At 42.8% G+C, this 23,419-nt stretch overlaps 1 protein-coding gene across 1 annotated transcript in view; it reads left to right on the forward strand.

The window, feature by feature from the left end:
- ADCY3 (adenylate cyclase 3) overlaps nt 1-23,419 on the forward strand; it is a 122,301-nt gene that overhangs the window by 40,909 nt on the left and 57,973 nt on the right. The gene's annotated exons all lie outside the window — the stretch shown is intronic.

The raw sequence follows: 23,419 nt of genomic DNA on the forward strand, positions 1-23,419 counted from the left end.
TGGAGGATACGGCTGGCCAAGGCTACTAGCCATGCCAGCTGTCTGCTGCCCCCGGAATCGGAGGCACCATGACTCTTAATACCAGATGGTGGCGAACAGCATTGCCCCCATGTCCTGCTTGTGAGTTTCCTAGAGGCATCTGGTTGGCCACTGTGGGAAACAGGATTCTGGGCTCAGTGGACCATTGGCCTGGTCCAGTTGCAGGGCTGTCCTTATGTTGGACTGGTTTAGTGTGAAATTTCAGACCCGAAATTATGTGGGTTTGCGTAATGTACAATTGACACTCTCCAGGTTTCTGTGAACAGACCTTGATTCCAGGGCTGCATTGTGACTTTCATGGGCCCTAGGCACTTTTGCCTTCATGGGTCCCTCCCACCATAATAATATCAATATTAAAAATTATTTTTGATATAACTTTAAGTACTTCAACGTTTTATTTTTTTTCTGTTTTAGGAAAAATGTAATAGATTTTCGTGGGCCCTAAAAGTTTCATTGTTTTCTGATGTGAGAAAAAAATTAAAACATATTCTTCGACCCTAAAAGTTCATTTTTTCCCTTCTGATTTTAAAAGAAATTAAAACATTTTCGTGGGCCCCTAAAAGTATTGTGGGCCCTAGGCACTGTGCCTCCTACTGTGCCTAATGGATAAGTCGGCCCTGTGATTCCCTACCAGACTTAGGGAAAGGCAGTAACCCTGTGATAGAGCAGATAATAATAATAATAATAATAATTCAAAAGGTCCCAGTTTCAACCACCACCATCTCCAGGAAAGGCTGGGAAAACTCATGTTTGAAACACTTGGGAGCTGCTGCCAGTCAGTGCAGACAGTACTGAGCTAGATGGGCCATTGGCCTGACTTGGTATGTAATTAATTAATTAATTAATTAACCAATCAATCACCTTCCACACGCACACACCTGAAGGTGATAAGATAGAATAAAAACAGCTAAAAATAGTTAAGAACGAAACAGAAAACAAAAGCAGATATATTTTAAAACCAATAGCATGGCGTTTGTCCAGCTGGGAACGCTTGTTGGAACAAAAATGTCTTCAGTTGTTTCTGGAAAGTGCAGATAGCGGGTGCCTGTCATATCTCAACAGGAATGCTTATTCCACATGAGAAGGGCAGCCACACTGAAAGCCCTGCACTGCGTTACTGTGGAGTCGGCTTCTGATGCCTTTGGGACTTGCAGGATAAGATCTCCTACATACCAAAGTGACCTACTGAGTGCATAAGGGGTCAGGTGGTCTCTCTAGTAACCTGGTCCTGAGCTATATAGGGCATTATATCATAGAACAGTAGAGTTGGAAGGGGCCTATAAGGCCATGGAGTCTAACCCCCTGCTCAATGTAGCAGCCCAGCTTAAAGTATCCCCGACAGGTGGCTGTCCAACTGCCCTCTTGAATGCCTCTGTTGTTGGAGAGCCCATCACATCCCCAGGTCACTGGTTCCATTGTTGTAACTAGAGATGGAAAGGTCTGTCAATTTCGATTCTCTCAGCTTCTCATTTTTCTAATGTTAAATTCAGTTCTTGTTTTTTAGAAATGTTAGCATTTTGTTAGTGCTTTTTTTTGGTAAATTGTATTGTTTTTATTTGTATTTTGTATTTGTATTTTTATTTGTGTGTAAGCTGCCTTGGGGGCCTATTTGGCCGAAAGGCAGCCTAGAAATAAAACGTAACATAACATAGCATAACAGTTCTCTACATTTCTGCAGTAAACTGCAATTAAAAAAAAAATCCTCATGAAAATTCTCCACCATTTTGGTGCGAATTTCTCCAAATAAACACATTTTTGTAGGCAGTTTTCATCACATGCCTTTTTGCATGTTATTTTCACTCATATATTCATTTTTATGCACACTTTCCCCTAATATATGCATTTTTGTAAATATTGTTTAGTTGGCAAACTGCATCCCAAAATTCTAATAAATGTGAATTTCAAAGGGTAGCCATGTATTGGTTCTCATAGTGTTTCGGAAAATGCAAATTTGACAAATTCTGCTTGAAATGTGAACTGAATTGAAATTCTCACCCATCCCTAGTGTCTCAACCAGTGTGCCTCCAGATGTTGTTGGACCACAACTCCCATCAGCCTCAGCCAGCATTGCCAATGGTCAGGAAAGATGGGAATTGTGGTCCAACAACATCTGGAGGCACACTGGTTGGGAAAGGCTGCTCTAACAGTTAGGAGTTTTTCCTGATGTTCAGGCAAAATCTGGCTTCCTGTAACTTGAGCCTGTTATTTCGTGTCCTGTACTCTGAGACAATTCAGAAGAGATCCTGGCCTTCCCCTTTCTAGTACTTGAAGAGTGCTATCATATGTTAGTACCAATACTTTGAACTTACGTCTGGTAACAGATTGGCAACCGGTGCAAATCCTGCAAGCAAGGTGTTGTATGCTGGTGGTAGTTCCCCCCCCCCCAAAAAAAATCTAGCTACCCCAGCTGCAGCCTCTGGACCAACCTCAAGGGTAGCTCAACATAGACCACATTGCAGTAATCCAACCTACAAAATAGTTTCCTATGTTCTTCGATGATGATGATGTTACTTATTAATGTATTAATTGCCTTTTACATGTGTCTCAAGCTGATTTACAAACATACCATAAAAAGCATAAAAACGGTTTTGAAAACAGAAAAACTAAAGATTAAAACTAGTTTAAACTACCAACTAAAGATAGGTTTTAAAAGAATACAAAATGAACACCTAAGGCAGAGAGCTTTTCGTCTAGTGGGAAAAGCTTGTCAAAACAAAAATGTCTTTAATTCTGTCTGGAAAGTACAGATTATGGGAGCCTGTTGTATCTCAACAGGGGTGCTGTTCCACTGAACAGGGTCAGGCGCACTGAAAACCTTGCTCTTGAGTTACTATAGGCTCCTGATACTTTATAAATTCCACTCCTATTATTTATTCTGTGCTGTACATAACTCAAGGGTCTCATGCTCAATCTCTGTTTGGGTGTGGGAGATTATTCCATTTCTTGATCTTTTTTGTGGGATTTCTATACTTCAGCCTCTCTTTTTAGGGCATTTTACAGATATAGAATGTCATTGCAAACATACCCCAAACACCTAAAAAAACATAGTTACAAACAGGATTTAACCAAATGTCTTTTGTAAAACCTGGAAGAATAGAAAAGTATTTGTGTGGCATCAAACAATGAGCAGTGTAGGTGAGCCAACCTGTGGGAAGGGAGGGAAAACGCCCTCTCCTGGTCACCACCTGCGTTTTCCTTGGATTGGGGGGGGGTCAACCGGAGGATGGCATCAGCAGAGACTGCAGTGTGTAAGCAGATTGTTGTGCAAGCAGGGATTACTTTTGGTATGACTGACAGCATGACTGGCTGAGGCTGATGGGACTTGTAATCCGAAACCAGAAGCCAGTGGTGATTATTTTTATTTATTTATTTATTTTATTTATTTAATTACATTTCTAGACCGCCCTATAGCAGAAAGCTCTCAGGGCGGTGTACAACAAATAATTATTTTGTTCCATCTGTACTACAACTATGTAAAGTCAGTTAGACAGTGGGATAGTGCTTTGCCCAAGGTTCCAGTCCTCAGCACCTCTGACTGGCCTCTGGTTAAAAGTTCTTGGATAGCAGAGATGGGTAAGATCCCCTGCCCAAGATGCTGGCGTCAAGTATAGATGATACTAGGCTAGATGGGGCAGTGGCTTGACTCAGTGTAGCTAAGCAGTAATTTGAACTATGATACTATTCTTTCAGCCCACAGCTACTACCACTCTGGCACTACCTACTGAGGGACACTTCCATTGTTTCTTGTGACTGCAGAGGAGCTTATAAGGTCTGACAGCTGGTGGCTCCACGTTAGTGGGGCAGTGGAATCTGCCGCTCCAGGTTTAAGTCCAAACTTTCAAGGTGCTCTTAGCACCTTGGACAGTTCATTGAAAGTTCAGACTAAAACCTGGAACAGTGGATTTCACTGCTGCAATGACATGCAGCACCTTGGACAGCTCCTTTAAAGTTTGGACTAAAACCCAGAGCGGATTACGTTGCCCCACTGACATGAAGCCACCAGCCGCCACTGGGACCATATCTCAGTGGTAGAGCACATGCTTTGCATACAAAACCCCCAAGTTCAACCCCAGCCATTTCCAGTTACAAAAAGATCAGGTAGCAGCAGGTGACGGGGAAGAGATTTCTCTGCCTGAGACCTCAGAGAGCCACTGCCAGTCAGAGTAGACAATATTGAGCTGTATGGACTAAAGCAGGGGTTCCCAAACTGTATGGTCTGTGGATTCATGTGGTCTGCAGCAAGCCCGCATTAAATGCAATTTTGATTTTTTTAACTGTCTTTATTTTGCTCTTTTTATTTTTTAATAAAGTGTTTTATTGTATTACAATTCGAATTCTGTGGAATGCAAATTGTAATACAAAAAGTACAATGTTAGAAATAAAAGAAGCAATACAAAGGCAAATAAAAATCATACAGCACTGAGCACAGTGTACTGCAACTGCTACGTGAAAAGGTCACTAAGATGGAATGCCTCTCCTGACACGAACCCACCTGTACACTACGCTCAACATCAAAGGCCCTTCTGCGGGTGCCTACTTCGAGGGAAGCTGGGAGTCTGGCAACAAGGTAGAGGGCCTTCTCAGTGGTGGCCCCCAAATTATGGAATGATCTCTGTGATGAAGTGCGCCCGGCGCCAACACTGTTATCTTTTCGGCGCCAGGTTAAGACTTTCCTCTTCTCCCAGGCATTTTAGCATGTGTTTTAAAATTGTTTTTAAAAAATGTGTTTTAAAATTTGTATATTTGTTTTTCATGTTTTAATTGTTGTAAACCGCCCAGAGAGCTTTGGCTATAGGGCGGTATACAAATGTAATAAATAAATAAATAAATAAGTGGTCTGTCAAGACTGTTGGCAGATTTCAAGTAGTCCACTGGGAGGGGGGGGGGAGTTTGGGAACCGTTGGCCTATGTGGGCCAGGACCGCAGAAGAAGCAAATCTTGGGGAGTGACTTAAAGGAGAACAGAAGAAAGTGGTCTTATTTTCTTTTTGTTCTTACATTGTGCACTCAGGTCCTGCTTGTGGGCTTCCCATTGGTTGGCTACTGTGAGAACAGGATGCTATACCAGATAGGCCACTGGCCTGATCTAGCTGTAGAGCTCTGCTCATGTTCTTATATTCTTTTCATCCAAAAAACCCTCAGAAGTGGCTTTTGTATAGACCCCAAGCCTATAGGCAGTAGTAGTCTAAAACATCTGGAGGGCACCAGGTGGACGGAGGTTGGCTTACTAGAATTCTGTCATGTGATATTGTCTGGACCGTTGGGACTGGATGAAGAGGGCCAATGTGTTGTGGTTGTTGTAATCTGCTCCCCACACCACCACCACCTCAGTGCAATCGCACTGCCAAGGACTTCACGGAGAGCCATTTCTGATATATTTGGAAGTTAAAAATACACATGACACCCTTTTTATAGAGTGCTGCATACAGTTCACGGCTGCTGGCCCTGTCAACAGCTCCTGCGGTCTGTCCCACACCAGACCGTTCATAGCACCTTTCCGATGAGCGTCACTGAAGTGCTATTGATGTCAGCCTGAGCTGTAGGTTCCATGGGGAGATAATTTTTTACAAGCGTCAGAGAGTGTTTGGATGGGTCTTTGAAGAGATATTTATGCATTGCCAAGAGAGAAGCAGGCAGCATATCGCCGCCCCCCCCCCCAAGGCTTGTGCCATGAGTCTGATAAGTTGACACAGGTCCCCTGTGAGGAGTAAAACAGTGTAATGGGAGGAAAGTTTTTGAAAATATGAAAATTACTGAAGGATCGCTTCCTTTAGCAGAAATTTGACTTCAGCTCCACATACTTATATCAAGGGTGTGTGTGAAATGTGCATCAGGACCAGTGATGGACAAAGCACAAATAATCAGTCCTAGGTTATGGCCAGGCTATTTATTTACCACACCCTTCAACAAGAAAAGAGCTCCAGAAGTGGTTTTATTTGACGTGGTGTGATTTTATTAAATTTATCAGTGAAAGGAATCGAGGCTTCAGTATCTCCAGCTAGATACGTGGGTATATGGAATTCTTCATAGCTGTAATAGACCTTCCACGCTCTAAATATTTTCAGCTGTGTTTGGAGAGCCTTGTAAAAAAGATGAAACAGTTAAAAAGGACTCTGATGATTAATTTGTACGATTCTTTCTTCCTTTAATTTTTTTTTTTGTGGCTTGATCTATGTATGACACTGAAAGACTTTATCTATTTTCAAAGTTTTGCAATGTCAATCCACCTTTATATTTTTCAAAATGAATAACAATGATTAAATAATATAGAAGAGTGGCTACCAATTAAAACCAACAATTTAAAACAGCAATAATCTTACTGAAATAATAAAGCAACAGATGATTTCAGAGGACGAACGTGAGGGTTGTTTGCTTGTGATTGGTTTGAATGTGCAAAATTGTTCTCAGAATCAGGTTTCAAGCCCTCATGGCTGTGTCAGCATTCAAGCACTGCCTTATCAATGGCTCAGATATTATTTCTGATATTAGTCAAATATTATATTAAATATTTCCGTGTCTTCCTGTCTTCTTTTCTTGGTACTCATTTATCCAGGCCCAGAACAGAGGTGTAGAATTTGGTATCTAGAACAGAATCTGGCATTGTAAGAATCTCAGCCTTCTCTCTCCCACCCCCAAGTTCATTTTTTTATTATTTTAAAAACCAAACAGTAATTTTCCCAGAGAGAACTCTGAACAAGGTGATGTACAAAAAAACCCAAATTAAATGCAATTTAAAAAATAAATATATAAGCCTAACATGGAGAAGTCACAAAAAGCCTCCACAGCAACTGGGCATTGTTGAAAAGTACGTGTTATACTTCTTAGTCCAAACACTTTTCTAAAGCGGAATGTATACATCAGACAAAGGTCAATGTTATCCAGTATTTTCTGTCTCCAGGTAGCTCACAACCATTTCCCGGGTATTTTCTGTCATCTGCACCCTGAGATATTTTTCAGTGGAAATGCCAGTGATTGGACTAGGGGTCCTCAGCATGCAAAGCAGATGCTGTGCCACTCAGCCTTAGTCTATCCCCTGCAGAATTTGTTGGCTTGCATCTTAAACATCTCACAAAATTTGGCTTCTCTTCAGAGGGGGATCCAGATGTTGGTGCCACCATGGATAGTGTCCTGACCCACATCCCCAACAAGCTAACATAACAAAGAGATGAGACCCAGAGCCAGGACTTGTTGCAGACCTCAACAGAGCAGTGAACTTCAGAAGAGAATGACACACTACTCACAAAGCTCAGGCGATTGCTGAGCCTTGCGAGTTGCAAAGAACATTTGGAAAACAATTCAAATCACATTATGTATTGGATAGGAGTTCAGGATGATTACTGGAGACCACATTAGTCCAGCTGTGAAGCAGCTACATGAAAATGTCTCTCTATCCGGACACAAGGGCAGGGTTCTAGGTGGAAGGTTGCTGCTCCTAATACTGGGGAAGGAGAGAGGTAATTTCTAGCTCCTCATCTACCCATCATGGAGTTCAACAGGCCACTCCCTCCAGCCACCAACCAATATGGGGTCAAGACAGAACTGGTAGTCAAGACGGAGCTGGTGGTGCAAATGGTGCTTGGCTCTGGAGAGCAGGTGTGACTCTTCTGTCCACCCGTTCAATTGAGTCCGTCTGCTCTGGCACGTTGGTTTGTACAGTACAGGTTTGTGTTGCATGGCTTCACAGAGCTTGTGCCACCTTCGCATCTGATCTGTTTATAAAACTGCTGCCAAGTTATAAGTTCCGAACCTACCGCCCACCCTCTGCTGCCATGCTCTCACAGAGTCATAGAGTTGGAGAGATTCTTGTTGTAACCCAGTCAGTCGAACTCCCTTTTCTGTTCAGGAGATCCAGCATGAGAGCATCCCCAACAAATGGATGTTCAGTTTCTGATTGAGAACCTCCAGCAAAGGAGAGACCCTCCCCTACCCCTTTGGGTTATTGGTTCAGTTGTTCAACTAATCTTACCATTAAGAAACTTCAACACAAATGTTACCTTCCTATAACTTAAGCCCATAAGACGTAGTCTTGTCCTCTGGGGCAGGAGAGTACAAATTAATCTTAACAAATTCAACTTCAGATGTACCCAGGGCGGTGCCAGGGGGTGGTCAGGTTGGGCCCTGGCTAAGGTCCTCTGCAGCCTAGAGAGGCCTCTGAGGGGTCCCTCCTTAGGGTGGGAGGGTAGTGCTCCCATACTGTGATCCGCGGCAGAGAGAGCTCCCAGGCACCTCCCCCCAAAAACAGTCAGTGTGGGCCATGCATGTCCCTCCTACCTCTGTCGCTCTTGTAAATGACGTGCAAGCTGTACATGCATGCATGCATGCCATCAACCAAGATGGCAGCAGAGGCTTCCCTACGGGGCAGTGCACACATGCCTGCCATTGACTAAGATTGAGGCAGAGGCTTCCCTAAAGGGCTGATGCTCCTGCCACCATCTTGGTTGATGGCAGGCATGTGCGCACAGCGTGCATGTCATTTACAGGAGCGATAGAGGTAGGTGGGATGTGTGGCCAAGTTTATTAGTCCTGTGCGGCCTGTATGGAGTGGATGTGCTTCAGTGCCATGGGCCCAGGGCAGGCTGATGCCCAAGGGCCCAGGCATGCCTGGATCTGGCCCTGGATGTACCTACACAGATTTCTCTATGTATGACTGCTACTAATTTGATCCTGAGAGCATAGGATCAGAGTCAAGAGCTTAGCTTGTTCAGTGCTTGGCTTTAAAAGTGCTGTATGAATAATTTACAATATTTTTAAAACTTAATAACATTTTGTGAGAGTTACAACCAATAGTCTGCCTTGCTTTTAGTTATGACTGTGAGTGGACTTCAGCGTTTTTGAGGATTTTTCTTTTATTTTGGTGTACGTTTAAACTATTCTAGTCCCTGTGAAACTTGTGAGCATTTTATGCTTCTATACTTAGGATTCAGCTGATAACCATATTTGGAGAACTTTCTCCTAAATTTTCCTGAACTTGGACTCAGCTTGTTTCATATAAAAGGCTTTATGGTGAAAACATTTCCAGTGGAGAGTGTCCTTAGTCCATGGAGACCTTAACGTTCTTCTGTTTGGATTCAGATAAATAAAACAGCTGTCTGTTAGACATGTAAAAGGTTTTTTTCCTCGGAACCGATTTGCACGCTAATTGCTGAAAAAAACACTGCTTAAAAACACTATTGTGAAGTCAGGCTCCACATGGCACTGAAAACAGCTGGAAACCAATTGTCAGTCAGGTACAAGACAGGAAAATGCAGAAAAAAAATAGAAAAAGGAAAACACACAATGTATATAATTTCTGGATTCTTCCAAAACAATACACAGAATTAGAACATTTTATTTTTCTCCTCTTGATCATTTCCATATATGGAGACATTTTGTTCATACAGAGAATGGAAATAATAAAAACAAATACTTCTGGTGTATTTGTATCGATAGCATTTCATTTTTTTAAATAACATATTTCAGCATTTTAGATATGCAGTTGATAAGATGTGCTTTGCATGTAATTAGGGTACAGTATGCTGAGTAAGGAGATACCCTTTTTAGAGTGGCCAGTTATTCATTGGCAAAAAAGGGACAAAAGATGACACCAATTTGCATAACATTTGCATATGGTAATTTGTACGTATAGATGCAAATGTAGAAATAATTACTATAATTTATATAGAAATACAACACAACTCCACAGTCGGGAAGATAACAGGTGTCTTGTGCTTGTTCAATCTTCTGACTAAGCGCTGCAACTTGCAGAGGATAACATGCCCCCTATACACTATAAGACCTGTTTGAAGCAATACAAGATTATGACATCCACTGTCTTCCAGATCTTGCAATCCTTCCTAAAAGCAGCCAAAGAGCTTCTTGAGGAAGGAGGTCATTCCTCAGCCTTGGGGCTGCCACTGTAAAGGCCCCGCAACTAACTTCAATCACCTCCCTTACTGATGAAATAAGAAGCAGATCCTGATTAGATGCACACACTTAGTGTGAGGGGTGTCCCTATGGTGTGTGGGCCCCAGACTCTGTGGGGCTTTAAAGGTTAAAACCTTGAATAACATAAAAACAAGAGCCCTGTTGGATCAGACCAAAGGCCCATTTCGTTTAGCATCCTGTTCTCACAGTGACCAACCAGATGCCTCTGGGTAACCCACAACCATATATTAGAGAGGCGCCATCTCTGTTATCTTTTTGGCACTTACTGAAGACCTTCTGCTTTCAACAAGCCTTTTAAGTAGAGACCTTATCCTAGTCTGCATCTGTGTTGGAATTGCTTTTTAATATGTTTTTAAACCTTTTTTTTTAAAGACGTTTTTAAAGCTTTTTAAAAATGTTTTTAAAGATATTTTGTTTTAATATGTTTTTAAGGATGGTTTGTTTTAATATATTTTAAAGTTTGTTTTATGATGTTTTAAAGTGTTTTTAGTGCTTTTGTTTGCCACCCTGGGCTCCTACTGGGAGGAAGGGCAGGATATAAATCTAATTGATGAATAAATAATAAATAAACCAAGACATGAGTGCAACAGTATTTTTCTCACTTGTGATTCCCAGCAACCAATATTCAAGGGCATTCTGTCTCTGACAGTGGAGACAGAACATAGCCATTGTGGCTAATAGCTTTTGATAGCCTTATTGTCCATGAATATGTCTAGGCCCCTTTTAACACCATCCAAGTTGGTGGCCATCACTAGTGCAAGTTGTGAGAGCAAATTTCATAGCTTAACGTGTGTAGAAGTATTTCCTTTGTCTGTCCTGAATCTTCCAGCATTCAGCTTCATTGGATAACCCCGTTGGGTTCCAGTATTATGAAAGGGAGAAAAAGTCTCTCTATCCAGTTTCTCCACAGTTCATGCATAATTTTATTCACCCCTATCACTTGCCTTTTTATAAAAGCCCCCAAACATTATAATTTTCTGTAATGACACTCTGGCTATAAAACACCTTCCCAAAAGATGCTGGGTTAGTCCTATTTGACTGAGTTAGTTTGTTCAAAACATTCCTTTCCTGCCTTTTCAGTGCAAAGAACTTTCAAGTTGACTTCCAACAATATAATCAAACAGTAATAACAAAGATAGTCACACTAAAATACCATTGCTGGGAAAATATAGCCAATAAAATAGCACATTTCTTAGCAATAGCGGCAATAAAAACCCAAGAGTTATTCTTCACTAAAAGCTTGGGCAGATGAAACATTTTCCACCGGATGTCTAAAATGCAGTAGACCGCATGAGCATCTCTGGGGAGGAGGGTACTCTGTGACAAGGACACCACAAGAAGAAAGAATCTCTGGTCATCACTGGCCTAACTTCTAAAGGTGGGGGATTCTAGAGAAGAACCTTTCAGAGCTGGATTGAAAGATTCCCTGCCTCTGATGTAAAGGACAGAAGGAATCTGGCTCCAACCCTGAGTGAACTGCTAGGACTTGGCCGGTCTGCAATTTATTCATTTATTTGGAGTGTTTATCTGTCTGTAGGAAAGCCTTGAAACATCCTTCTTAGCAAAGTCCCCTCCTCACTCAGTCAGCCCCACCATCAAAGCAATTGCAGGGGCTTTTCTTGGGCTCAGGAAAAGAGCGTCTTAGAATCATAGAATAGTAGAGTTGGAAGGGGAATCCAACCCCCTAATCAATTGAATCCAACCCCCTAATCGATGCAGAAATCCAAGTTAAAGCAAACCTGACAGGTAGCTGTCCAGCTTCCCAAAAGTGGTTGATGATGTCCCTGCGGTCATGTCCCTAGGAACATAGGAGGCTGCCTTATATTGAGTGAGACCCATTGGTCCATCTGTCTGAGTGGTCACATTGATTGGCAGCAACTTTTCAGGGCTTCAGACCGGAAGCCGTTCCCAGCCCTACCTGATCTCAGTCATTCTTGAGTTATGTTAGACTGAGGAAGTTGCCTTATAACAGGTCAAATTATATGTTCATAATCCAATTCTGGCAACTGGATTTGGCAGAATTGTCTTTCTCCTTATTTGTTTTGAATATTTTTATTCAAATTTGTATAATGCAAACAGATAAACAATAACCAGTAAAAAGAACACAAAAAGAGGTATATGAAAGCCCAAGATAGAATATTTTTTTCCTTTGGTAGATTCATTTTTTGGGTTCCTACTGGGAGGAAGGGCGGCATATAAATAAAATAATAAATAAATAAATAATAAACTTTTGTTAGTTGATTGAACCCTCCCACAAGGAGCCATGGATGAGTCATGGTTTTGGGGTTGGTTGCAAGGTATTTGCAAATGAAATGAACATAAACCACGTCACTTCAAAGTCACCTTTGTGTCCTCTGCATTTTTAGTCTATCAGTGAGCTTTTCTGCCAATGCAATTTGCCAGACATTTTGGTACCACCTGTTACGAGTCAGAGCAGTTCCAGTTTTCCAGTGCCAACTTATTGTCTTGCTGCTACCTTAAAGTATGTTATTAAATATTTATGTCTTTCTCCTTTTAAATCGAGATAGGGATGGACAAAATGTGTCATTTTCTTTTTCTCTCCATTTTTCCAGCCTCAAATTCCGTTTTTGCCATTTTCACATCAATTTGCTGTTTTTTTTTAAAAAAAGAGCTCTCATAAAAAGTCATCAGTGTTTTACTGCTCCATTTTATGAATATACGTATTTTTGCGTGCAATGTTACCTATTTTCCCTAATATTATGCTTTTTTATGTTATGTTCATTAATACATGCATTTTCATACACATTCTTTGGTTGGGCAGCTGCATTGCAAAATTCGGGGCAGTGTGAATTTCAAAGGATGGTTGTGTTTCTGTTTGCATAGTGTTTCAGGTGAAGATCCTCCGTGGCGCAGAGTGGTAAGCGGCGGTAACGCAGCCGAAGCTCTGCTCACGGCCGGAGTTCGATTCCAACGGAAGGAGGAAGTCGAATCTCCGGTAAAAGGGGTTGAGGTCCACTCAGCCTTCCATCCATCTGTGGTCGGTAAAATGAGTACCTGCCGTATGCTGGGGGGTAAAGAAAGGCCGAGGATAGAACTGGCAATCCCACCCCATATATATGGTCTGCCTAGTAAACGTCGCAAGACGTCACCCTAAGAGTCGGAAACGACTCGCACTACAAGTGCGGGGACACCTTTACCTTAGTGTTTCAGGAAGTGTAGATTAAGCAGCTTTGCATAAAAATGCAAACCAAAGCAGACCAAGTTTCTCCCCCAGGAGATGCTGGGAATTGAATTGTGGACATTGTGCATTCAAAGCATGTGCTGTGCTTGGAGCCATGCTCCCTCAAAGCCATACAACCATCTAGCTGCTGTGGTTATGGACTCATGACAAAGAGCCAGCTGGTAATTGATGATGACAATAATTAACATTTTTATAGCACTTTTAGTGTGTTGCAAGCATTTTACATGTGTTGTCTTGTAATCTTTACACTTTACCCTGTAAGGCAGATTAGTATTACTATGCCCATTCTGCAGATGGGACACTGAGGCCAAGCGAGAGGTGTTTGCCTCTTAAGGCCACGTAGAAAGTTTCTGGCAGAGGATTTCTTGATGCATACTGTCTCTTAATTGCTTGACACCAGGGCAAGGACTGTCCAGCAAAGTGATTTTGCAGCAATGCTTATTTTATATTGTGTTTTTTGAGTGTTAAAAGATTTGACATAGATGTTCTCATATCTAGCTCAGTGTTATCTGCACTGACTGGCAGCAACTCTCCAGGGTTTCAGAGTCCCAGCCTACCTGGAGATGCTGATGATCAAACCTAGGGCTTCCTGCATGCAAAGCAGATTCTCTCCCATTGAGTTACGACTCTTCTCAGTAATCCTTAAAACAGCCCGGTGAGATAGGTTGGCATTCTTCCTGAAGGGCTGTATCTCAGTGGTGGAGCACTGCTTTGCATGTGGAAGATCCCAAGCTCAATCCTTGGCATCTCCAGGTAGGTCTGGGCAAGACTCCAGTCTGAAAACATTGAAGAGCCACTACCAGTCAGTGCAGACAGTACTGAGCTAAAAGGACCAATGGTCTGTGTCCCTCTGATCCCGCATGGCAGATAGGATGGAGGTGAAGGTCACCTAGTGAATCCACGGCTTAGCCATTTGCTCGTCTGGAATGCAGAATTCTGGCGCGCACCCTGGGCTGCCTCAGAGCATAATTTAGCTTTCTTTTAGCATATAGCCTCTCCTTGGTGTCTGTAGTAGCCCATCCATAAGAGACAGGCCCTTCGTGATGGCTCCTATGTGGCGGTGACTGAGCGACTGCCCTGCAGCTTGGGATTTGTGTCTTGACAGCTTCCTGTTGCTCTGAGCTGGAAGGTTATCTCCTTGTTTATAGTCAGAGAAATCAAGAGGGAGGCCGTGGTGACAGTGCAGTTTCCATAGCAACGCACTCCCTGTATCTCCTGCCAGAGAGTAACCCCTGTAGGCGCTCAGTAAAAATCCACTTAATTAACCAAGTTATTTACATTCAGAACAAACCCTAAAATAAAATTAGGACATGCCTTTTGAAAAATTATTTTTGAATGCTTGGTGCAGAAGGCATGGTTGAAATCATCTTTGCATCGTACACCTCTGGCCTGCTTCGGTGGGGGGGCCCTGGTCTTCCATTATGGGCCAGTTTGAGGCATCAGTAATGGGCAACCCCACTGTGCCTGCTAAAGGGAGGCGGAGAGTCCTCTCGCTCATGCGTACTCACAACATAATCTGTAGGAGGCCTTCAAAGCGGCTGAAATGAGGTCTGAGGTTTTTTTTTTTTACAAGAAATAAAATAAAAAATAAGGAAACTCAGGGGACAGTGTGATCCTTTGCACTCTTGCTTGGGATTAATAGCAGTATCCTGTGCGTATTTATTTAATTATTTATTAAAAGTATTTATATACCACCCTCTCGCAAAACATCCGGACAGCTTACAGCAACATAAAAAAAAACATTAAAAGCAGTACAGAAGTGACTGGTCTTCAAGAGGCACCTAGAAGTCAAAAGCAAGAATGCCTGCTGAATCTCTGCTGGTAAAACGTTCAACAGCATGGGACCGGTGTCGCTCAGTGCTTGGCTAGTTGAAGCTAGTTGAGCCTCTGCAACTGGGGTTACAACCATCATGATTTCTTTCTCCCAGGCATGTTCTGCCTACAACCCATTTGCTTGAAGGTGTTGGATTACGACCTGGGAGACAACCAGGGTTCAACTCCCCACACAGCCATGAAGCTCACTGGGTGACCTTGGGCCAGTCACTGCCTCTCAGCCTCAGAGGAAGGCAATGGTAAAACCACCTCTGAATACCATTTACCATGAAAACCCTATTCAAAGGGTCGCCATAAGTCGAGATCAGCTTGAAGGCAGTCCATTTCCATTTTACTCTGAAGTCAGTGTCACTGTCTTCAGTGGGGCTTGTAATCCACTAATGAGACTTTCAAAGATCCTCATCTTATCTTTCAGACATCCAAAACCTGCTAATAAGATTATCTTTTGCCTTTTGCAACAGCTGGCAGTGACCTCTGTGGTGGCCATCTCTTGAGAGGGAATTTCACAAGGGCAGGGATACATGAGAGAGAAGCTCCTGATACGATATCTGCAAAAGAGCTTTAATATCCTGGAAGAGTAATTGCTAAATGCAGCCTTCCCCAAGCTGGTGCTGTCCAGATGTTTTGCCGTACATCTCCCATCAGCCCCAGCCAGCACGGGCACTTTGGACTACATCGCCCATCAGCCCCAGGGCTTTGATTGGCAGAAAGTCAGAAATTCCACCCAATTGTGTTAGTTCAATTAGTTCTTCTTACTGTGGCAACAACATTTTGAACCCAAGATTTGTATTTATTTATTTATTTATTGTATTTGTATACTGCCCCATAGCTGAAGCTCTCTGGGCGGTTTACAGCAACTAAAAACATCAAAAACAAACATACAAATTTAAAACACATCTTTTAAAAACAATTTAAAACACAATTAAATTTTTTTAAAACAATTTAAAAAACACATGCTAAAATGCCTGGGAGAAGAGGAAAGGGTCTTATATTGGGAAATATAATTGAAATTGACAAACAAAAAAGCCAAGGGGGTTGTTGGGAAACATTCTGTCAAGTTAGAAATTGACAGGCCTGAAGAAGAAAAACCTGAAAAAGTTAAAAAATTGTTGAGACCTGTATTTTTTGAAGTCTGGGTTCTGGGGTTTTATATTTGGAGCTTGGAGCATTCATTCCGGATCATCAGGTGGTGGGTTATAGTGATGACAGGATGGGGAGAGGAGAATGACAGAAGAAATGTTTAGCCAAAGGGTATAAGGAATAAGAGGGTCTGTGATAAGGGCATCTAATGGCTTCTTCAATTGTCAGCTTAATTAGCTAGTTATAGGATTTGGGGGTTGAGATGGATGGTGTCTGGGTCACCTTTCCTGCCTCTGATTTGGAATCTGTACAGGTAGAGAAGTAGCAGGGAAACCTGCCCCACGAGTTAAACTCGTTCCTTTCATAGGCTAATGGGTTCAGCCAAGTTTGTCAAGTGGCCCCCATTAATATGTGTAAAGATTTGGCAAGGAGAGCAATATGTGCCATAGGAACTTTTTCAGGAGAGATACCCTCCCCTCTTCTTACCTGGCTGGGCCAGGAAGCTGTATCTGTGTTAGTGTGAGTCTTGATGAAGCTGGGAAGCTGGAGGGACATTCAGACTTGCTCTCTCTCTGGGTCTGAATCACAGCCCATAGCTTTTGGGTGCTTTGTTGGAAGCCTGATGGGGAAGCAAGATCTGTTGGATCGTTAATGCTGAGAACATCTTATGCGCAGGTTGTGTATATGTGTAAATAAAGCCATATATCCTGAAGACACCACAGTCTGCACTGATTTTCATCCCAAGGAAACCAAACCCTGGGTAAGCACTGCAACCCTCGGAAGTGTCTCACCTCTCAGAGAGTGGGGTGCACGCAACAAACTCTTCTAGGATGCCACATACTTTTCCTCAACAACTTCATGAAGTTCATCTCTGCTGATCCCCCCCCCTCACTTCTGTGCATCTGATGAAGCGGAACTTAGTCCATCAAAGCTTTGTTGTTGTTATGTGCCTTCAAGTTGATTTCGACTTATGATGACCCTATGAATCAGCAACCTCCAATTTTGTTGTTGTTATGTGCCTTCAAGTCGACTACAACTTATGGCAACCCTATGAATCAGCGACCTCCAACAGCATCTGTCGTGAACCACCCTGTTCAGATCTTGTAAGTTCAGGTCTGTGGCTTCCTTTGTGGAATCCAACCATCTCTTGTTTGGCCTTCCTCTTTTTCTATCCCCTTCTGTTTTCCCAAGCATTATTGTATTTTCTTATGAATCATGTCTGCTCATTATGTGTCCGAAGTATGATAACCTCAGTTTCATCATTTTAGCTTCTAGTGACAGTTCTGGTTTAATTTGTTCTAACACCCAATTATTTGTCTTTTTCGCAGTCCATGATAAATTTTAGTCTTTAAGATGCCACAAAGACACGTTGTTGTTTTGGATGCAACAGATGAACACGGCTGCCCCCTCAGAAAAATGTTTTTTTTAAAAACCAAAGTTCCAAATATGAAATGATGATACTTGGAATTCAGAATACAGCATCTAAAATGTTTTTCAGTCTTTTTGAAATCAGTGGTAGATAAATAAATAATTGAGATTTAACTTTTATGTTCATGCCCACCCCCACTGCCTCCACCTTCCCAGCTTCAACACTCAGTATCTCCCTTTCATTACTGTGTCTAAGAATGACTGAGCTTGCTTTGATTACATCAAGTTATATGTGGCTCTCCTTAGCAAATGTTGCCCCAGCCCTATCAGCAACTCAGCCAATTAGCCAAGCCGCAGAAGAGCTAATTAGTCTGGTAGGGTTCATCTTTAAACACCATAATATGGTGCCTTGAGAGCTCAAGCAAAGGAGGAGGGAGAATTCTGTCTCTGACATATAACCTGAATTATTACTTTTGTCGTCTGGAGTCTTCTGCAGTTGGAAACTGCTGCAGTTCTTGGCTGAAGAAGGGTGAATGTTGGAGCCATTGATCATCCATAATTTTAGCACCTGAGACCACCTTTACCATTTTTTTCCTGATCTGAAGATCAATTATCTAATTGTAAAAAAAAAAAAGTGCCTTGCGTATGGAGAGTTCAGCTCCTGCACTTGCAGATTCTCCCCTGTATACAAGCAGCATGTGCATGCACTCACCCCTCCTCAAAAACATACCCTGCTGGTTTGACATCAGAATTTGGAGAGTGACAAAAAACATGACAAAGCTGCAAGGGGGGGAGGGGAAATCTGGAGGAGGTTAAGCCTCTAATTGTCTCCTGCAAATGCCCCCCTGCATTTGGGAAGCATTTCCCCTCTTAATGTTTGTTTGTTTATTTATTTATTTACAATATTTCTATCCCGCCCTTCTACCTTACAATAGGGCACTCAGGGCGGCTACAGTAAAATCACACACACACATAATAAAATACACAATAAAAACACAAAACATTACAGTAAATTAAAATGCATAAAATACAATTAAAATACATAAAATGCATTATGCATACCCATCCAAACATACATACATGTATATATGTGCATACACATATAAGAGAGTGAGAATAAAAGAACTTAAAATATAAAAATAATAGATAAAAAATTTAAAACACCCTAAGCGTTCCACCCTAAGCGTGTGACTGAGAGTTTCTTCAGGGTTAAAGTAACTACAGGGTAAAATACCTTGTGCATACAGCCTTGAAGAACGATGCTCTTTTGCAGGGGGAAAAGTGAATAGATTTTATGCAGCAGAATGAAGTGCTAAGATCGTGGCATGGTGAGTTGAAGTGGACTGTTTAAGATTTGCAGGTGGGTGATAACAGCTTTGAATGCTGCTTCCCATCCTCTGCATAACTGCTTCGTTTACCCAGTGTTGCTTCCAGTCAAACAAGCGTGGCAGGTTTTAATAGCATACAGAAAGCCTGAAAAACTTCTTTATCAGGGCCAATTTCAGTGTTACTTAAATGATTTATTTACTACTACTACTACTACTACTACTACAACAACAACAACAACTACTACTACTACTACAACTACTACTACTACTACAACAACAACAACTACTACTACTACAACAACTACTACTACTACAACTACTACTACTACTACTACAACAACAACAACTACTACTACTACTACTACTACTACTACTACTACTACTACTACTACTACTACAAGAAACATCCACCCCCCCCTTTGGGTTGGGTCTGCTGTGGAGGCGGATGAACCTTTCCTCCTAGCTGTTTTTCCAGTGTCTCTCCCAAGCCACCCCCCTTGCTATTTGCACCTAATTGTAGCTATGGACCAAGTAGGGAAGGGCCGTAGCTCAATGGTAGAGTATCTACTTTGCATGGGGAAGGTCTGAGGTTCAATCCTCACCACCTTCAGGCAGGGCTGGGAGAGCGCCCTGTCTGAAATCCTGGAGAGCTGCTGCCAGTCTGTGCAGACAATACGGAGCTAAATGGACAAAGAGTTGGTATAAGGCAGCTTCCTGTGTTTGCTTAAATAGTAGATTGGGGATGGGGATTTTCAGCAGAAAAATACCATAAAGGAAAGAGGTTAATTCCCCCCTCCCCTTGCACTGTGGTTCTGGTCTAGATTAGGGGCTCCTTCAGTTGCTTTTTGTGGGGGGAAAGATGCAGGGAGCGGAATCCGAAACATGGGATTCAAACATGTAATTAAAGTCTGATTTGACCTAAGAGGCAAAAGTAAGATAAGTGTAAGCAGCTGTTTCTCTTTCAGTGGACTTCCATCTGTCTAAGAAAAACGGTTGTCCCCAGCCTCTGAAGATGAGATGATGGACAGAGATCAGCACACTCTCTATCGCTCTTTGCACTCTCCCCAACAGGCCTAGAAGGAATTATGTGGAAATATGCATACATTTGATTTCAGAATGCAGCTTTTTTTTTATCGTGCAGAATTCGACTGAAAAGAAAAAGAAAAGGTGGAGGCCTCCCATGAGCACATAGAAAATTTGCAGGGGAAATCTGTCTTCAACCTCAATTGGGAAGCTGGCTATGCAGATGGAAAGGCAGGTGCCAGTCCCCCTTTTTGGGGGGAGTAAATGCGAAGAGTAAATGTGGGCAGCGGCAGCGGCAGCAGCACAGTCCCAAACACACATCCATGGCTGTGGTAGGCAGATGCCACAGAGTTTGGCAGAGGATTTCCTACATGTCTGCAGACCGTGCAGCTTCTCCTTGGACATGTCACTTGGGGTGTCGGGCCTTTAGGAAAGGAAGAAGTGTCCCTTAGAGACAGATGACGCTTGCCTCTTTCTGTTCACTCGCACACACAAAAGGTTATTACTGTTTTCTTTCCATCCCTTGACTGCAGTCATTTCTTTCCACTTCCTGTAATTTGGCTTGGATGTCAGGTGGGGTCCCTATAGCAACCCATTTCCATGACAGCAAACGGCAAACATTTCTAGACAGTAGCCACTATTCGTGCCACAAAACACACACACTCCTTTCTCTCTCAGGGTGGCTGTGTACATACCAAACATATGAAATGGAAATGGACTTCCTTCAAGTCGCTCCCGACTTACGGCGCCCCTATGAATAGGGTTTTCATGGTAAGTGGTATTCAGAGGCGGTTTACCATAGCCTCCCTCTGAGGCTGAGAGGCAGTGACTGGCCCAAGGCCACCCAGTGAGCTTCATGGCTGTGTGGGGATTCAAACCCTGGTTTCCCAGGTCGTAGTCCAACACTTTAACCACTACACCACACTGGCTCTCTACCAAACATTTAAAGAATATGATTTCTCCCAAAGAATTCTGGGTACTGTAGTTTGCCCCTCTCAGAGCTACAATTCCCAGCACTCATAACAAACTACAATTCCCATGATTCTTTGGGGGAAGACATGTGCTTTAAATGTATATTGTTTATGCAGCTGGCGACAGGCCTCAGCTGAGCTCAGAAAGTGGAGTGGAGGATCTTCTCTCAAAGGCAAGTTGGATGTTAGGGCTTTTCAAGTGAGCTCTGCAACAAAATGTTGCAACGTAGAGTGCTTCTTTTCAGGGTTTCAGCAGCCAGCCAGCCATGTCCTCTTCCAGGATACTCTATTCACAGGCTTCATTAGAAGGGAAGGATTGTAGCTCAGTAGCAGATCATCTGCTTTTCATGCAGGAGGTCTCAGGTTCAATCCTCCAGATAGGACTGAGAGAAACCCCTGTCTGAAATCCTGGAGAGCATCTGCCAGTCAGTTTAGACAGTACTAAGCTAAGTGGACCAATGCTTTGACTCAGCATCAGGTAGATTCCTATGTTCCTATATGAATCATAGAATCATAGAGTTGGAAGGGGCCTTGTAGGCCATCGAGTCCAACCCCCTGCTCACAGTAGGAAATCCACAGCTAGAGCATCTCCCGCAGATAGCTGTCCAGCCTCTGCTTGAAGACATCCAGCGAAGGGGATCCCACCACCTCCCTAGGCAGTCGGTTCCATTGCCGAACTGCCCTTACTGTCAAGAAGTTCCTTCTAATGTCCAATCTGAATCTACGCTCCTGCAACTTAAAACCATTAGACCTAGTCCTCCCCTCTGGGGCAGCAGAGAACAAATCTGTACCCTCCTCTATGTGACAGCCCTTCAGGTACTTAAAGAGTGCAATCATGTCACCCCTCAGCCTTCTCTTCACCAGACTGAACATGCCAAGTTCCTTCAACCTTTCCTCATACCGGCTATCATCCTCTTCGCCCTCTTCTGAACCCGCTGTAACTTGTCTATATCTTTCTTAAAATGAGGCGCCCAGAACTGAACGCAGTATTCCAGATGAGGCCTGACTAATGCAGAATATAGTGGGACTATTACTTCCCTCGACCTGGAAACTATAGCTCTGTTTATGCAGCCCAAAACCGCGTTTGCCTTTTTTGCCGCAGCATCACACTGCTGGGTCATGTTCAACTTGCGATCCACTACAATTCCAAGGTCCTTCTCACACGCACTACTGCTAAGCTGGGTATTTCCCATCCTGTACCCGTGCATTTTGTTTTTGTGGCCTAAATACAGAATCTTGCATTTGTCTTTATTGAATGTCATTTTATTAATTTCAGCCCAATCTTCTAGTCTATCCAGGTCCCTTTGGATTTTATTCCTGTCTTCCATTGTGTTAGCTATCCCTCCCAGTTTCGTATCATCCGCAAACTTCATAAGGCTTCCCTCCACCCCGTCATCTAAGTCATTGATAAAAATGTTGAAGAGTATCGGCCCCAGGACAGAACCCTGTGGCACTCCACTCGAGACCTCCTTCCAGTCCGAAGCAGAGCCACCGACGACCACTCTTTGAGTACGGTTTTCCAACCAGTTGTGAATCCACCTGACAGTATTTCCATCTAGTCCGCATTTGACCAGTTTGCTAATCAAAAGGTCGTGGGGGACTTTGTCAAACGCTTTGCTGAAATCTAGATAGATGACATCTACAGCATTTCCACCATCTACTAAGCTAGTGACCCGATCAAAAAAAGAGATGAGATTAGTTTGACAGGATTTTTTCTTGACAAACCCATGCTGGCTCCTACTAATCACAGCATTGTCATCTAGATAGTTGCCAATGAACTCTTTTATTATCCATTCTAATATCTTTCCCAGTATTGAAGTCAGACTGACCGGCCTGTAATTCCCCGGATCTTCTTTGTTACCCTTTTTAAAGAGCGGGACGACGTTTGCCCGTCTCCAATCCTCCGGCACCTCTCCCGTTCTGCAGGATTTCTCAAAGATGATGGCAAGAGGTTCTGAGAGTACATCCGCAAGTTCCTTCAATACTCTGGGATGCAGTTCATCAGGCCCTGGAGATTTGAACTCATTTAGGTTAACTAGGTATTTCCTGACTTATCAATCTTGAACTGCAATCCTGACCCCTTACTGAGATTGCTACCAATGCAAGGTTGCACACTGTTCCCTTTTTGGGAGAAAACGGAGGCAAAATAGGCGTTGAGCAGTTCTGCCTTTTCCTTGTTATCTGTCAACATTTTGCCATCCTCATTGAGCAGCAGTCCCACTGTTTGCTTGGTCTTTCTCTTGCTTCGAACATATCTGAAAAACCCCTTTTTGTTGTTCCTCGCTTCCCTTGCTAGCCTCAGCTCATTCTGGGTTTTAGCTTTCCTTACGCTATTCCTGCAAGCCCGAGGCGCTCGTCGGTACTCTTCCTTGATGATGCGTCCTTCCTTCCATTCTTTATACATGCTCTTTTTTATTTTTACCTCCTCCACTAGTCTTCCGTGTAGCCACATTGGCTTTTTCCGATGTCTTCTGTTTTTCTTCCTCTTTGGAATTGTTTGCGATTGCGCTTTTTGTAATACGTTCTTCATGAACCACACTTCTTGGGCTCCTTTTTTCTTTAGTCTATCTAGCCACAGGATCCTACCCATCATTTCCCTGAGCTTGCTAAAATCGGCTTTCCTGAAATCCAAGGTCCATGTTTGACTATATT

This window comes from Rhineura floridana, chromosome 4 (genome assembly GCF_030035675.1).
Source record: "Rhineura floridana isolate rRhiFlo1 chromosome 4, rRhiFlo1.hap2, whole genome shotgun sequence".
Lineage (NCBI taxonomy): Eukaryota > Metazoa > Chordata > Lepidosauria > Squamata > Rhineuridae > Rhineura > Rhineura floridana.